The following is a 19,713-nucleotide window of genomic DNA, read 5'->3' as shown; positions in this document are numbered from 1 at the left end:
TAAATCTTTCTCAGTCTTTCTTCATCAAAAACTATTTTTCTTTAATCATTTATTTTTTATTTTGTATCACAGATACAGAAGCATAAAGAAAAGAGATACATTTAGAGAAAGAGAACGGTCATAACTTTTGGGAAATTTAGCTTTGTTTTTGCTCTTCTGGTTATATACGAGAAGAGCATATATGACCGTCTGTTGTGCGTCGAGTATTATTACTACTGCTCCTGATCTATCAGGCCAACAGGCAGTGAAAGGACTGCTTATGGATTCTGGGTTGTAATAAAGGAAAAGTAGGACGATTTGATGTCCAAATATGGCCTCTACATTGGCCATGTAGAAAAACAGCGTTATTGCCGCAGTTCATAAATCGATGATAATATTCACATCGGATTTTCTCGAAAGGCTTGTTTTAATGTCTCAAAGGTTCTGAATTAAAATGGGTCGGATCTTATATCCAATATGGCGGTTATCATCGATGATGTAAATGTCCGTATTTTACGTGTTATCGGCACGTGTGTGTGTGTGTGTTATTTGGAATTTTAACGTAGATTTAACAATTTTTCAGTCATATCACTACGATGTCTGCAGTGTGGCAGTTTATAGTGATGTCTAGCACTGGGGCATCATGCCGCAGACATGTAGCATGATGTCACACCCAGTCACATTATCCTGACACCGGGCCGACCACTCCTAACACTAACCTCTTAATGCTGTGCGACAAGCGAGGCAGCTGTTAGTACCATTTTTGTAAGTCTTTGGTATGACTCGGCCGGGACTGAACCCACGACCTCCCTTATCAGAGGCAGACGCTCTAACCACTAGGCCACCAGAGATGTGTGGGAAAAGGACATGAAATTCTATGTGACAATAAAGATCTTTTTCGTTTTGTCGTTTGTTTGATAGCTGTTTGAGAATGGGACCGCTACTATTTGCAATTTCCTTTCACCGAGAAATGTTGGTTCCAGGCACGGATGCTGTAAGGAAACTTGCAGTAATAAACAGCCTTTGGTCGATTGTTACACTGTATATTGTTGTGGTAAAATTTTCGTCTAAAATAAGGAATAGTACTTGCTTTAATTTACTGGTGGTTAGCGTCAAAATCATAATATATAAATATTCATTTTGGCATCAACTTGCGCTGTGACAGGCAGTGGTAATAACATTGTGGTTCTGAGCACGGATGCATCGCTTCAAAATAACGAGTATAGGTACCTTAAAAGGAACCAGCACTCGTGAGAAATGATTTAAGAATAAAGCTGCTAAATTGCAATACCTAAGGATCAAGAGATGTTAAATGATATACATGGAGATAATTTGACGTCTACAAATGTGAAGGAAACCCAGTATATTTTACTCAGGCATTTACAAACACAAATGAATAAGTTGGTTCTGAGCACAGATGCTAAAATTGATACGGTACTTTATAGCACAGGTCCATGAATCTTTGATCTACGTAAAGCAGCGTAAAACCAAAGAATTGAATGATAGTCGTTGATTAATATTGCACACTGAATTTCAAATTTCTTTGTAAATATATTAAGTATGGCATGATAATATATGAACTTCATTTGGTTCCCAGTTATGATGTTATCATTGATGTCGTAAATGTCCTTATTACATATGCTATCGAAGCATTATTGGGAAAAGGGGCGTGAATTTGTATGCGGCTAATGGCAGATAGACCTGTATAATTTGTAATTATCTTTCAACACGAAGTTTTGGTTCCAGGCGCGGATGCTATGGAGAAACATGTAGTAATAAGTACACTTAAGTAGACTGTCACGCACGATTGTTAGTGAGATGTACACTTTTCTGTTTGTCTGTCGACGATATCTAAATAGAGTTGGTAACCAATCATTCTAATTTATTTTGCGGAAGCAAATTTACTGAAGATAATGAGATAACTAATGTGCATATTTCAGTTACAGTGCGAATGTAGCTGAAACAGAGAGAGAGGGGAGGGATTGGTGTGAGGAGAAAGAAAGAGGGTACGGAGGACGCAGATATTGCTTTTTCTTTAGTCAATGTTAACGACACGGAGAAGGGGGCGGGGGAGATAGAGGGCATGGAGGATGCAGATGTTGCTTTTCCTTTAGTCAAGAATGATTAAATGTCGTTACATCCAGTTATTTGTTTTCAGCAAGTGAAAAGGTTTCTACTTAGGAATTCTTTTCAGATATCTTTGAAAACGAGTGTCGTGGTTCTGAGCGCCGATGCATATTTTCAAATATACTTGTATAGATACCTTACAAAGAAGCACGCTTTTTCAGCGCAATGTAGATAATTTGACTTGTACAAGTTTGCGGCAATCACAATATATTTTACTCAAACATTGATAACCACTTATGCTTAACTTGCTTCTGAGCACGGGTGCTAAAATTGATACGGTAGGTCCAGGAATCTCTGATTTAAGTGAAACAACATGAAAAAAACGAGTAATATGAAATATTTTGATTTATACTGCATACTGAATTTCACATATCCTACTAAAGATGTTAACTACAGGATGATAATACATATATTAAGTTGTTTTGGTTCCTATCATCGATGATGTAAATGTCCGTATTCTACATGTTATCGACACGTGATTGGGAAAAGGACGTGAATATGTATGTGGCAATAAAGATCTTATTCATTTTATAATTTGTTAGGATATATGTATGAGTGTCGGAACTCTAATAATTTGCAATTTTCTTACAACAAGAAATGTTGGTTCTAGGCTCGGATGTTATAAGGGAACCTGCATTAATGAATGCAGCTTTGGTCGAATGTTACACTGTATACTCTAAAGATAAGCTTTTTGTCTAAATAAAGAATATTACTTACTTTAATTTACTGGTTGTTAGTGTCAGATGGATAGTGTCAAAATCATGATATACAGATATATCGATCGGCATCAACTTGCGCTGTGACAGGCAGTGGTAAGAAAGTCGCGATTCTGAGCGCAGATGCACCGCTTCAAAGAAACGAGTATAGGTACCTTACCTAGGAACCAGCTCTTGTGAGAAATGTTTTAAGAATAAAGCTGTTAAATCACAATACCTACGGAACAAGAGATATTAAATGATATACAAGGAGATACTTTTTACGTCTACAAACGTAAAGGAAACCCAATATATATTACTCACGCATTTATAAACACAAATGTATAGGTTGGTTCTGAGCACAGATGCTAAAATTGATACGGTACTTTATGGTACAGGTGCAGGAATCTTGATGTTTTGGTTCCACGAGAGGTCCCCATAAATATACTGCATGCTGCTGACCAAAGCTTTATTTTCCTCATTAACGCCACTGCAAGAACAAGGCAGAAAGAGATGGCGAAAAGTCTCCAGAGTTCATGAACACATTTCAAGACTAAGAAAAGAAAAATAGCCAGAGACCTAGACGTCTTTGATTATTAAAGAAAAATGATGCACTGAGAGTCTGGCGAATGTTCCGAGTTAAAACTGGAACTGTTTACCATGCCAGTCACCTAAATGACGATGCAAGAATCCTAATGGGTAGAATTCATCACGTTTCATATTTGACTGCCTCAGCCCCTATTTTAAATCAAAGGATCGGCCAAATATTACATCGATCTGAATAGAAGTTACTTGTACCTTAAAGTCAGAGTGGTCGATTCGTACGGCAATCCTGCAGACAGGGATGACAAAATGGCTCCCATCAATAATTTCATGCATTCGTTCTTTAGCGAAGTGAATTTGTACTTGAAAAACAAAATGGTCAGCAGCAGCAAAGACACTTACTCGTACCGAGATAACCTAGATAAGTTCTTGACGTGCGGAAAAGAAGCAAAGAACACGCATTTGGACGTTTGCGTGGTATGGAAACCTGACACGCCGGGAGAGTTCGAAGAAAGAGAGTCAAGCAAGAAAGACGAGGATCACAATAAGTTATTTAACGACCGTCAAAACAAAATCAAAAATGTGCGCAGTTTAAAACTGGTGGATCGTTTGCATTTGGACATGTGGTTGCAAGACAAGTATTTGTTGAACGGAGTGGATCCCTGCCTAAGACTAAATAGAAGCAATGCCGTCTTCCTTTTGATGGCTGATGCTGACAGACAGTACAAAACCATCATCCAAGACGCCCAACTCTACGTGCGTGGTGTGGATGTGCTACCTAACGTGGGAAACGGAATCAGACACATTTTAAGCAGTATGATAGCCAATTTTCCGATACGACTAGTGGAAGTGAAAACCTTCACCATTACCGCTAACGTTCGATCCAAGATCGAAGATCATCTGTTTCAAGGACAGTTAACCAAGCGTTTAATCATTGGCATCGTCAGCAATGCAGCCTACAGTGTGGACGTCGCTGAAAATCCTTAGGGAGTTTCAACACTACGATGTGTTCTAAGTATAAGTTAGTGGAGATGGCTAGACATTGTGTACCAGACCCTTCAAACCTAACTTTGACAAGAAGAATTACTTGAGATTGTACATGTCCCTGTATGAAACCAACGGACAGTTAAGTACCAACCGCAGATATGGCATTTCGTACGACAATTATGCAAGAGGTTACACTTTGTGGGCTTTTGATTTCACTCCTGACCAAGGCAGCAACGAGGGACATTTCCACCCTATAAAATCCGACCAATTTCGTGTAGGAGTTCAGTTTGCCAAACCTCCAACCACAACGGTGAACGTAATCTTGTATGCAGAATTTGACAATACTTTGGAAATCAACAACTTGAGAGAAATGATTCTGGACTATTAGAAGCTACTACAAAAAAACAAAGAGACGATCATAATATCGAGATGGGAAAAACAAACAGAACTTTTAGTCTCCTGTTTTGCTAAGCACCTATCGGAAAAAAGAACAGATTTGACCCACGAACATTGTTTTGGATGTCAAAATGATCATCCCAGTCATGTTCAACACGACACATGCACGATGATGAGCCAACAAGAAATAATTAGAAGTGTATCTGGCTGACACTTGGAGAATGTCTGAAGAAACAGTGTTGAATCAGTGGTATCAAAGCTTGCGCGACTATTCGTCTCCTCCACTTACTTCTCTGGAGATCCAACGCATCGAAGCTCTCTTTCCACAGAGTAAGGAGACGGAAAATTGAGCTAATTACTTGTCTGACGACAAATTTAAAGAAAGAGTCATGACTGAATTATTGACTTATTATTAGATGTGAAAAATGAAAACGTGGGTACTTGAAAACTTCATTACCTTCTGACGCGCAATTCGTACACAGCTTCATGGAATTCATCAACACCGACGAAAGTTATCAACCAGGAACCCATTTGGTTGCCATCTACTTTCCCAAGGATCACAGTGTGGAGTATTTTGATTCGTATAGATCACTGCCTTTTGGAGGACGATATCATCGACTTTATGAGAAGAAATGCAAATTCCACTCGATTCAGTAATGTGAGATTACAAGAGACCGATTCATAGCGTGTGGACAGTATTGTATTGTTCTTCATCAGCGCATTCTTGATATCCCTTTGAACATTTAGTGACTTATTTTGATAGAGAGTATGCTCGAATCGATGATAAAGTAGAAAGATGGGTTTGTGAACATTATAGTTTTCTTTTGTCCTTTTGTAGGGGAAACATAGTGTGCATCAATGGCAAGATGACCTAGATAAGTGGACGTCGAGGTTTTGACTCCACAACGTTGTCAACCCTATCATTATGTCTCTGTTTGAAAACTTGTTGACTTGATTTTTACTCGAGAAGTTTCTTTTTCTAAATAAAAATGTTGAATTTTTTAAAACTGGTGTATGTTGGTTTTTAAATTGACACTATGAATATATGCTTCTTCACCTCTCTCTATTCCTCTGAGTTATGTTATTAATGTCGTTCCTGTAAAATCGAAGGGATGTTTTCCATCGCATCCGCGCTTGATGCACATAAAGGGAGGCGCTCGCCAGTCTGGCCAGCCATCGCTGACTCGTCAACTAGTAACATGCCTTCCAAGTTAGCTAAGCTGAATGAAGCTCACGTGCATTTGTAGAGTGTCAGACAAAACCTGATTCCGAAGCCTGAAGTAATAGAGAATATAAGGTGTAAGGATGCTAAAAGTGGCGCAAGACCTCATAGAGGGGTTCTTTAGAGAAGAAGCGAGGCTAGAAGAGTAAAAGTGGACAGAAAAGTGTTGGCTGTAGAAACAGCAGGGACAGCTGCAAAAGCAACAACGGCAGGATCAATAATTTTGTGGATTGTAGAGTGGACACCAAGGAGTTTTCCTTCTCCGTCCACAGAAGCATACCATATCCTGTGGGAAAGCCTGCAGCTAGACGGGTTTGTCCTTCCAGAAGTTAAGGGGAAGAATTGCCAAAACAAAACAGCCTTTTTCGGTGTAAACCATATCTCTAGGAAAGATATAATGATCAATTCGCCAGAAACTTGTCGTTTTTTTGTAAATAGTTCTCTTTGTTTGTGTGGTATGTGTTTGTCTTTTCCCTAAGAAAGTCTTTTCCTCATGAATTGTGTGTTTGCATGTAAGGGTTAATGGTATGTCTATAAACACTAACTTTACGTGTGTGTGTGTGTGTGTGTACGCGCGAGGGTTTAGTCATGTGACTATAAAAACTCTACTACCCTTGCATGTATGATAGTGTGTGTTTGGTGATTGCATGTGATTGATTGTGTAAGTCTTTAAAAAAAAGTTTTGTTTCCCCTTCTCCAATATGTGTTGGTCTGGAGTATAGTATGTTTTGTTTTTAATAGTGTGTTGGTTTGTAAAACAAAGTAGATAGTTTATTTTTGGTCAGGGCTACCATCTCTTTTGTATGTTTTGTATATGATACGCGTGTTTTTGTGAAGATAATGTTTTCCTTCACGTTCGTGCTTCAGGCATACAAAGAGACACACCTTTCAGTTGAGGCACCCTCTGTGATTGGCCAACACTAAAAGGACACCAGTATTGATTTACAAGAAGTTTGCCATTGGATGGTGGAGGTGGAATATCTTGTAGAAATGATAGAGAACTAGTGAAGGTACCCTGGCACCCTACACCATGTTACAAGACAAGTGACAGCCCTAAAAAGATTTAGGAGTCTTGTCAAAGAAATGATGGAGGAGGAAGAACTAAAGATGAAAGTGCTGTTGATATTATAATATTGTCGAGTGGAAAAATTGAAGGAGGCCATGGATTGGATGGTAGAAGTAAATATTTTTCAAGCCTGCGTCGACTGGTTTACCTAACCCTAAACAATGTAAAAAGGGGGACAGCCGATTTAAACAAAGCTGAGAGACATGTGTGGAAAGTGATGAAGGAAGACGTAGTGAAGATCAAGGATACAGGGCACAGGAAAGAAAAGAAAATGAAAATAAAAAGAAACAGGAAGATTTCAACGGACTGAATAACAACTGGATCAAGGTCCAAGAAAAGTTTAGGAGCATGGGACATACAGACTAGATACCTGAGGAGTGTAAGAAGAAGCTGAATTTCCGCCAAAAACTGTCAACATGGCAGAAGAACTGGAGGAAGTAGAAGAAATTCAATGTCCCTTTTCATGGCCACTCCCATTGCGTCGAAAAGATATACTCTTCTTCTCTTGCCATTTTTTTCTTTGTGTTGTATAAGTATTTGTTTGTCCCCATAAACCCTTCTGTCCCCATAAACCCTTCTGTCCCTATAAACCCTTCTGTCCCCATAAACCCTTCTGTCCCTATAAACCCTTCTGTCCCTATAAACCCTTCTGTCCCCATAAACCCTTCTGTCCCCATAAACCCTTCTGTCCCCATAAACCCTTCTGTCCCTATAAACCCTTCTGTCCCCATAAACCCTTCTGTCCCCATAAACCCTTCTGTCCCCATAAACCCTTCTGTCCCTATAAACCCTTCTGTCCCTATAAACCCTTTTGTCCCTATAAACCCTTCTGTCCCTATAAACCCTATCGTCAAAAAAAATCTCCATAAGGTCACCCATGTTAAATTTACCATTGTCTCTATAAATTATTTTACCCCCTTTTCAATGGTAGGTCCAATTATCCCCCAACTGAGATTCCCCTGTTAAATTCCCATTGTCTCCCAACTGCCCCCACATGTTGTTAAATTTCCCATTGTCGCTATAATTCCCCCTCCCCATTTTTAATGGTAAGTTCCATTGTCCATCACCTACAAATATTGCTACTCGAGTAAATGTTGATGTAGGTACCCACGTCTGAAGAAATAATCGTGGTCGATGAAATGGGTTCTGCAGTATTTGTTGAAGCACGTAGCCTGGGAATGAACGGTAACGAGAACAAAGTGAGACATGAAAATGTATTAACCTTTGTTGCTATACTGAATGAATTTGAAAGATCTTTGTAAATTTATTAATTACCACGAAAATATATATCAGTTGCAACCAATATGATCTGAGATTTGCCAGTATTTTTATTAAAGTATTTCGATTTCAACCAACTAACTTGTAAACTGCAGTTATTTGGAACAATAACAAAACCAATATCTTAAACATTTTCTGAATATTATGGTTTAAAAACTGTGGGCACTAGTATTTTTTTCTTTGGCAAGAAAAATCAAACGACAGAGAAGCTCAAGCTCAAAAGAACTCTTCATTGTTTGCCGGATCATTATAATATCTTCGTGATCTTTACAAATATGAATATTTCATTAGTCAAACTTCACAATTGGGTGCATATAGCCATAGACACACACACACACACACATTATATATATATATATATATATATATATATATATATATATATATATATATATATATATATATATATATATATATATATATATTTCTCTTCAATATCAAAAATGTTAACTTTCTCCCATTTGTTATTTATAATAAAATGAAACACGGTATCCTTATCCGGGACAACAGTACTAAATAAGTCTTGTTTGGGTTACACAGTTTAGTCCTCAGAAAATATATTATTCCAGATTAAATGTGAAAAAGAAAATTTCAATAAAAATATATGTATATATTTTCTTAAGTATATATATTTAATGATAATCCTAACAAATGAAATACTCTATATGATTCATTACCAGATTTATTTAATATAAGTGTTTTGGAAGCACCTTTTTAAGTCCACACCCCAAAAATGTCCCTAAACACCCTCAGCTACTCAGGACACATTGCAAACACTTACAAAAAATGTGATCTGTTTTATTTTTTGGTTCACAAAATTAGTGAAACACTCTCTCTCTCTCTCTCTCTCTCTCTCTCAGATATTAGATAATGCCGCAAGTATTCTTTAAAATAAAAGGGAACAAATCTCTCTCTCTCTCTCTCTCTCTCTCTCTCTCTCTCTCTCTCAGATATTAGATAATGCCGCAAGTATTCTTGAAAATAAAAGGGAACAAATTCTAAGTAAACCACACTATATGACAAAGAGCGGTACACTTAATATGTCACAATCAAGGGTCGCTACATTAATCTTTCTGAAATTCTTTTCAATCTCTTTAATGCTCTTTAATATGTCTAACGGCGGTACGCTGAATAACTTAGAGCTAAAGGGCGCTATATTTATATTTCTTAAATTCTTTACAAAATGTATTAAATGTTTGTATATGACAAAAGGCATTGCGGTAAAGAAATCACATTCACAGAGTGTAATATTACATTTTTTATTTATTTTGTATTTGTTTTTATTTTATTTACAAAATATATTGAAACGGTAAATGTTAACAAGTCATCTTATATGATATCAGAAAGAAAAACAAACTGTCGGAGAGAGAGAGAGAGATTATATATAAATGAGTATTCAGTTACTTTGCAGTGCATTTGGTATTCATTTATCCATGTGTAACTCAACTCTCTTGTTCAGTACATAGAATAGATGCCCTAATGGTAACTTTTTTCGTCACTGTGCGGGACTAGATAATCAGCTTATAAACATTTCTTGGCTTTTTAATTTTCAAAATTTTTGGTATTTAAGATTAAATTAAATGATTTCTTTTTAGTTAAGAAAAAAATATTAAAACTGTAAAACATATTTTGAGGTGTCTTGTGTTGTTTTAAGATGCTTGGAGTGAGTTATCTCTCCAGATCATTCTCTTGAGGAATTATGGGATTGCGGAATGCATGCAAGATTTACTTACCCCCGAAAGACGTTAACGTCTAGCCTAGTTCCCGTTCTATATGGAACTACCACCCATATGTGAGCCGAGGTATGATATTAAATACATTTAAAAACAGCACTGGAGTCTCGCATTATGCTTTGGAACAAAGATAAATAGAAACGTGGGAGACGAAATAGTGACATTCGGAAATAAAAATCTTACACGATTAGAGTTTTGTACCCTAAACTGTCACATCGGCGACAAATTAAAAATGTTACTTTTTAGAAATATTTAGAAAAATATGATCAGTAAGGAAACAATTGCAGGACTTTGTACAGTACAATAAGATTAGTCGTACTTGAATCGGTTAATCAACCTAATTGTGAACGGGTCTTTCACTTCCGAATCCGTATTATGTATATGTACTTAAATGGACACATGACAATAGCCTCGGATATCATATTTTTCCAGTACCCAATGTTCAAATTAAAAGTTAAACATCTATATGCATTTAATTTTGTAAGGTCACTGTAGATACAACGTAGACGTCAGCAGCTTTAGAGTTTAATAATTTGTTCTAAAAATAGTTAAGGCAGTTTAGGTCATGAAATGACAGATTGTGTTTCCAAATGTAAACAATATATGAAGGACGTCTTATTTGCAATTCTGTAATTTTTAAATACAGAAGAAATATGTACACAGTGATAACTGGACAACTTAATATAAAAAGAAAAGTCGTTCCTGTCAGCAATGACACTTTTTTTCTCTGTCTTTTGCACAAGACATATCTACCTTCCCATTCTTATCAAGGGACAAACCGACCTTCCTGATCTTTGCACAAAACATATCTATCTCCCTGACCATAGCAGCAGATGTATATACCTCCCAGGCCTTGGCACTAGACATAGTAATAAGAACCTTAAGGCTGAACATATCTATTCTTTCTGACCTGAGCACAGGATATGTCTGCAATGAATATCATCACTAGACATATCTACCTCCCTCAACTTAAAAATAAACAGATCAAACATCTTGAACTCAGCACAATGCATTTCTAACTCCCGGACCTTAGTACCTAATATATCAATCCCCCTTGATCTTAGCAATGGACATACTTCATTTCTGAAGAGGTCTTAGCACAAGACACACTCACATCCCTGACCTTAGCATAAAGCATAGTAATCACCATAACCTTTGTACCCGCCATACTACATTGTTAACTCTAGCACCAGATATATCTACCCCGCCCCCCGCGCCTCAAATTAGCACCATACATATCTACCTGCCTGAACTTAGAATTGGACATCTCTAGCATCTCAAAAATGATGTTGCCACCGCAGGGGCCTGCCCTCCTGACCTAAGCACCAGATGTTCTACCATCATGACCTTAGCACCAGATGTATTAACCCACTCCCCACCCCCAGCTTTAGCATTTGACACACTACATTTGTCACGTTTGCATTAGATGTATCTATCTTCCATTATCTTAACACTTAATATACAGCATTACGGACCTAAGCAATGGACATATCTACCTTCCTCACATTACCATGAAACATTATTCTCACTGACCTTAGCAGTGGACATGTCTTTCTCACTGGCCTTAGCAATGGACATGTCTTTCTCACTGACCTTAACACTGAACATGTCTTTCTCACTGACCTTAGGACTGAACATGTCTTTCTCACTGACCTTAGCAATGGACATGTCTTTCTCACTGACCTTAGCACTGAACGTGTCTTTCTCACTGGCCTTAGCACTGAACACGTCTTTCTCACTGGCCTTAGCAATGGACACGTCTTTCTCACTGGCCTTAGCAATGGACATGTCTTTCTCCCTAGCTTTAGCAATGGATATATCTTACTCCCATACCTTATATTTCAACTTTCCGTATATTGGACATATCTGTCGCACTGATCTTAACTCCAGATATGCCACATTCCTGACCTTAGTGCCACATTATCAACATTAAGTAAAAATGAGTATGTATTTTCATTCTCACACTTTCGCAATTTTGTTTTTAGTTCTAGAAATATGCAATTTCAGTGTTAAACATATGTACAAGAAATGTATTATGTGTATTGAGATGAACATATGTACATGTTTTTAATTGTCACACCCTGAAGATATTTTCAGAATTATTTCCCTTAATCAGATGAGTAGAGTGCATCCTGTCCAATGAACACATTTCAGATTTGTTTTCTAAAAATTTCTTGATTCATTGTTTTATTAGTGACATTATATTATATTTTTATATGTATTGCTTTACAATGTTTACTTTTAGGGCTTTATCTGAGAAGACAAATCTACCACACCGGATGTAGACGAAGGTATTGATTAAAATTTGAACATGGTTATTAAGAATTAGATCACAAAATTACGGCTTTTGCAGTGCCTGTACGGGATACTGGTAGGGAGACTCTAAAAGTAGGTTGTAATACTAAAATATGGATTTATTTTTTTCTTTGCTAAACATTAACGCATCAGTTCATTTGCAAATGAAAATGAAAATTCTTTTATCATATTATGACTAGTGTTGTCTCTTTGAAGAAATTAGATGAATATGTACCTTGTTCTCAATATAGTGGTGTGTTGCCCTAAGCGTATACCTTGCTATCCTGATGAGAAAATTGCTCCTATACAATGTCGACCACAAAGCTTCTAAGTCAAATCTGTCTCAAGCAAACACTTCTGGAAAGTAAATATGACTGCATCTTAAGACGGGTGACTGTATATTAAATTTTGAATCAAACAGGAATTAGGTGTAAGGACAAAAGGAATGTGCCTGTTTAGAGAAAGTGACTGCTTAATGTAGGTGGCATTTAGGTATGACTGAAATTCACTTTTTTAACCTCTCCAGTAGCCGAGTGGTTAGCGCGTACGCCTCGGATGCAATGGGTCGCGGGTTCAAACTCCTTCTGAATCATACCAAAGACTAATAAAAATGGTACTAACAGCTGCCTCGCAAGGCACTCAGCATTAAGAGGTTTGTGTTAGGACTGGTCGACCAGGTGTCAGGATAATGTAACTTGAGTGGGATATCATGCTACGTGTCTGCGGCATGATACCTCAGTGCTAAACATCACTATAAACTGCCACGCTGCAGACATCGTCGCGATATTAATGAAAAAGTATTAAAGCTACGTTACAAATCCAGATCACACACACACACACATTAAAAAAATAACGAAGCTATTTATATATGTATGTGGAGAGATAACATTAATGATCTATTGTCAAGTTCGTGTTAGGGACCCTTATAAACTAACTATGATTAAAGTTTTGAAATAAGACAGATTTCTCTTTCAAGATTCAGTAATACATGTTAATTGACTCAAGGTTTTAAGATGTTAATAAGTGTCATCATGATTATGGGATTCTAATCTGGATTTGTACACAGGTACTATACACATGTACACATACCTGAAACTATAATACCAAAATTTATTGCTGTAATATCCAATTTCCTCTATATAAAATTTATTTTTTGAGGTCATTACAGTGTATTCCTTAAAGGTGATCAAGAGTTGCAGCAGTTTTATAATGAGAAATTTAGATTTGGAAAGGGGCGTCTATACATAAATTGAGCGTTCCGTTGGCTTAGTGGTTAGAGCGTCCGCCTTGGATGCGGGAGGTCACAGGTTCGAACCCCGGCCGAGTCATACCAAAGACTTATAAAAATGGTACTAACAGCTGCCTCGATTGGCGTTCAGCATTAAGAGGTTAGTGTCAGGACTGGTCGGCCTGATACTGTGGCTTGGTGAGAGATCATGCTACATGTCTGTGGCATGATGCCCCAGTGCTAGACATCGCTTTGAACTGCCACACTGCAGACATCGTAGCGATATGACTGAAAAATGGTTAAAGCTACGTTCAAAATCCAAATCACACACAAATCACACACACACACACACATATTGTCTATTGCAGAATCTTGGATGTATGATAAGGCCTAATTAAACGTTTCACATGTAAATAACTTTATTTAACTTGAATTATTTTATTTAAAACAACTTGTTTAAAAGTGTAACATATGCAGAAAGAAGTGTTGTATTTGTTCAAAAGGCATGTTGTGGATAGCTGCTGTTGTATTTTTCAAATATGTTTTAGTTGCCCAAAGTATCAGAGGATAGATGCGAAGAAAGTTTGTATCAAACTAATATAAATGATACAATCTTGCATTCAACATCAATGACATGCAGGTATTTAGTTGTTACATTTCATCAGATTTGGCAGCGCATTTGTGCTTGAAAAATTTTCTTCACTAAACCTTTAGAATAAATATGAATTAAATAATAAATAATAATAATGTTCACTAAGAAAATGATTTACATACATTCTATAAAATTCTTTTGTATGAGATTTGTAAAGTGCAGAGATTATAAGCATCAATGTAGCCCTATATTATAATAGATTTGTTGAATAGCTGGCTAAATTTAACAATATAGAGGATTATTTCAATATTGAGCCTTTTATTTTCATGTAAGGTAGCCAATCCACTAAAAGAACAGTTAAATTTTTGGTCATTACAATGGAAAAAGCTTCAAATCAAACAGGCTAAAAATAGGTTAAAACTATGGGCACCTTTCTTTTGTGAAGCAAACATTGTAATTAATTTATATATGCTTTCATACTCAAAGAAAATATGGGTGTCACAGTCATAACTGTAGATTACACAATACGTAAATGCATTGATTTATTATTGGTTAAGGCGCATTTGTTATGTAAAACTTTGCACTTGATAAAGTGTTTTCCCTACATTTTATTTGCTCCAGACACAATTATTTATGACAGTGTCTGTTACTTGTTTGCTTACTGTCTCCTTGCAAAAATGTAGTTTGCAGCTGATGCTATGTATTAGTTCAACCACACTATAATACTATAGGTTACTGCATTTGTATGGGAAACTATAAACGATTTTTTTTCTCGGAATAATACTGCACGACCTTTGGGAGTGAAGTATTATTCTGAAGAAAGAAAAAAAGGAGTTGATGTTTTCCCATACAAATGCAATGACCTATTAATTATATGCTCATTTTGTTACTCTACCTAAGGCTTAATTATATAAAAAATACACTACAAGAAACAAAATAATTAAATTTATGCTGTATTAAAAAATAAATTACACAATTGTAGATTCATCGAATCGATACACAATAAAAATATTAATGCGCAAAAAGCACCGCCCAGCGACTTTTGAACTTCGTCGCGCGCTCTACAATAGCTTAAAAAGTAGTTGTCGTTTTGGCTAATTAAAAATTGAAATTTAGAGTCATATTGTGAATGAATGCACATTGCAACAACTTTTCCATTTGGTTTAGAACGGATTTATTTTGTTTTTATGTTGATCCACCACAATTCTTCTTTTCTGATTATGATGGACTAGATTATTGGTTCAATTCAGTACAGTAAGGAGAATTCGATTTCAGCTGGAAATGTACTCGAAATATCAGTACTTTTTCGGTGTTTATCAGGTTTCGCAGGATATGTCATTCAGATTTGCAGAAGTCACTAAGAAAGTCCACTTTGAGGAAATTCAAGGTGCATAAATGTAAATATATGTATTATCATTCTTATTACCAGCTAAAGAACACATATGTTTATGCCCTGTCACTTGCATCTCGCTGTTGGAGGTACCCCAGCTATGACCTGTATCATACAGTGTGTCTCTTCCATCGCTAGCCTAACATTGTATCAAAATAGTTACACGGGGAGAATTGCAAAGCAGCTGTTGTGTGACAGTCCATTTAGCCAGTGAAAATAATACTGTTTCGTCGTCTTGGCTTATTGGCTCTGCGGCTATTAGTTACCTAACAAAACCTTCAGTTGCATTTTTTTTCTCGAATCTAATATTTTGACAGATTTGTAAAATGATACGTCTCTGATTAATACGAGATAGCCCTTGGCCTCAATATGCTTGTCTCTGCTATATTTGTATAAACCATAGAAAGCACTGGTCATAGTCGAAACCATTCTATTTGCGAAAAATTAGGAATATTTGTCCTAAATAACTGCTTCAATGATCAGAATGGTATTTTCAATCTCTGACGTTTGCTGTTGACATTGCGAATATCAATTTTATTCGTGTGCTTGGTTGAAAGTTTCATTTCTGACTCGGTGAACGCATCCACATCGTTAACTTATCACTTTCAAATGGAGCCGAGTGGTTTAAAGCGCTCTCCGTTACGGATCACTGCCATCTCACCTCTGTCTGCGTGGGTTCGAGTCTAGGATTCGGCTAATGTGGGTATGTGAGAAAGCTTGCCAGTGGCATCTCGTGGGTGGGTGGTTCTTCCCTGGGGTTTTCCCGGGTTCTTCCTCCACCATTAGTACTGGCCGCCATGCATAGCCTATCGTGTGCTGAAAATGGCGTTAAACCCCACAACAACAACAACAGTTTCAAATGGACGAAACAGCTTGTTGAGTTCATTCACAAATAAATTTAACATGAGTTACATGGTTTGTTTACAAAGTAGTTCCTAATACACGATACTATTTTTAGGCACACATTTTGTGCACATGCGTGCAATATCTACGAGTCTGACAATGTAAAGTTAACGGAGACAAAAATGAGCATATAATAATTAGACATTAAGATAGGTATGAGTAATTTTTGGGGGGTGTTTGCAGTTTTTCTAACATTCATATTTTACCGTAATTAATATTAGAGGTCAGCATCTTATGTCACAATATATGGCCAAATAACAACCGATCGTAACAATATTGCATAGAATAAATTAAAATTTTCGAATAAAGTATTTCTTGGTTTAATTTGTTTCAGAAATATTAAAACTAGACACTGCAAATACTGAACGCAGACGGCCCAGTTTTGTTTTACTGAAATGTCTATTTTAAAAACCAGGAAAGGGCAGCGACCGGCCTGTCTGCTTGTTTGCATCGGGAACTTCCGTTTGCATTGAAATGCCAATAATTCAACAGTGTTAGGAACTCCTTGGCAGCAATCGGGTTAGAAATTTTATAACTCAATGAATGAAATGATAAGTTTTGTGCATTTTTTTATATTCTTGATACTTTTCGTGTTTTCAAAATCGGTGAGGTGTACGAACAAACGGGAAGGTGTGCTATTGTTGTGACTGACTTAAATGCAGTTAATAAGCACCAGAAGGCCAGAGCTCGGGACAAGTGTTGTCGGCATAGATGATGTAGTGGTAACAGCTCGAGAATAATGGAGCTGAAGTGTCAGAGATATGTGTAAAGGTGCGTGGATTGAAAAACGTCAACAGCGGGTTTGAACAGCCAAAAAGTTGAACCCATATCAGATTCGTATGCCTCGAACTTGACCCTATTGTATTCAAAAACTGAACAGTCTCAATAGGATTTTGTGATATTTTTTTAATTACTCAACAAGATTTTGTGATAATTTTTTTAATTACTCAACAGGATTTTGTGATATTTTTTTAATTAATGCATACAATCCTGATTTGGATATACTTACGTAACAATTCTTCAAGTTTGCATTGGTATTTATGCAGTGATATATAAAATACAATGCTTTCTTACACATATCACAGGAATTTCAGCGGCTCTGTGGTTAAGACTTTTGACTAGCAAGCATACGGTTAAGGGTTCGAGCAGCACAATCACATTAACCATGATCGGCCAGTGGTTTATTCTTGGGCATGGCACTTTATTATATTTACCTCATCATGATATAACCTTCGACATGATGATGTGCCAAAAAATAGCAAATCTGTACAAACAGATAATTTCATTGTGCAGTTCTTCAACAGTTTTAAAAAAATGAGTACATACTTAGAAATTATACAGGGAAATTTAACCAGTTCCGGGATAAACCAATTACACAATAGACACTTAACAAGTAATAAAAAAATATCGTATATAAGCTATGTAGGGTTTCGCCCAACCCACTCCACAGATAATGTCTCCGATATTTCTGATTCATGGTCTTGTCTTATGTGACCTTTACATTCAAACATAACCACCATTGCTCCTCTCATATAATTTCATACAGATCGTTTATGACTGATTTATAACAGACAATGTATAAAACATTTGTGTTATAAATTTTTAAAATTTGTTCAACTGACTTGGTTGTAGCATCAAATTTGAGTAATGGAGATTGGAGGATTAACTTCATCATTACACATCCTGAGCATGTTACTTACTCTGCAGCGAAGAGAATGTTGATGTTTGAAGCACTTTGTGTAATTTGTCCATTGTTTGTTTACAGCAGAAAGTAGTTCCTTTATGAATGCAATATGAAGTGCGTGCGAGTTCAATATCGTAAAATATTGCCCGATTCTAACAATGTATTTTTGTTTTTTGGGGGTTTAACACCATTTTTCAGCACAAGATAGGCTATACATGGCGGTCAGTATAATTGGTGGAGGAAGAACCCAGGAAAATCCTGGAAAGAACCACCGTCCCACAAGAAGTTACTGGCACGCTTTCTCACATTCTCACATAGGTCGAACCCGAGACTCAAACCCACGCAGACAGGTGAGATGGCAGTGATCTGTAACGGTGAGCGCTTTAGACCACTTGGCCACTCGGGGTCACCTGACAATGTAAAGTTAACGGAGAAAAACATCAGCATATAATAAGATGGAATACTGTATGCAAGTCAAAGGGAAAAATATTGTGCCTAGAAGTAAAGTACATGAAAAATTGCTATTATATCATCAGATTTAATGACGTCATTTATATATGTATGTCAAAATGTATACCTTGCCTGCTTCAGGTATTTTTTTTCTAACTTGATCAGTTTTTATTTTAAAATAGAATTCAAATTCAAAATGTTACTTAATGTGTTCTTATATTGTTGTATTTATCTATATTTTTGTAACTTTTGGTACATGACTATACCTGTATTGTGTGTAATTTTTGTTCTTGACTGTAAATCGTAAAATTGTAGCGTTCTTCCATAAACAAAATAATACCTACTTATTTATGTCCATTAGTATGATTCTATTTGTATAATATTAAGCCATATATCAGTGTTGACAAGTTAAATTCAACATATATATATATATATATATATATATATATATATATATATATATATATATATATATATATATATATATATATATATATATGTATGTATGTATGTATGTATGTATGTATGTAATGGTTTTTGACCATTAGGTATTTATTTATTTATTTATCTTTCATTTTTTGATACAACAACCCCAGACACTACTGACACTTTATTTGTTAAAGACACCTTATGAAATAAATTGTATTAAAAGTATGACAGTCAGACCATTCTGTGCATACTATTTGTTTTCATACTTTCCATTCATACTATTTTGTATGCATACTTTCTATGTATACTATTCGTATACATACTATTTATTCAAGATACAAGATTCAAACAATTTTACAGCAATACTCTGAATATTCAGCAATCACCAAGATTCATGTTATGGCGGTGGAGATGTGAACTTTGGTATCCTGTCTAACATTCAGGTATTTGTCTTGTATGGTTGATGTTTATCTTTACTTATAGTCACTGATGTGCAGTGGAAAATATCGCCAACTTTCTGTATATGTGTGATTTTACTCCTATTTCATTTTTTTATATTACTTACTGACTGTGGAAAAGTGGGTGGGTACTATTGAGAAGATTCTCTTTATTCATATAACATACAATCTTGTGCAGAAAACTACTTTATCACTTTGCATGGTCTAAGATAATGGTAACTGGAGTTAATGTGACTGCAATATATCAGGGGATGCAAC

Source organism: Sinohyriopsis cumingii, chromosome 17, assembly GCF_028554795.1.
Source record: "Sinohyriopsis cumingii isolate HCF-2022 chromosome 17, ASM2855479v2, whole genome shotgun sequence".
NCBI lineage: Eukaryota > Metazoa > Mollusca > Bivalvia > Unionida > Unionidae > Sinohyriopsis > Sinohyriopsis cumingii.
The sequence above is the reverse complement of the archived record's forward strand: the minus strand, read 5'-3'. Positions refer to the sequence as shown.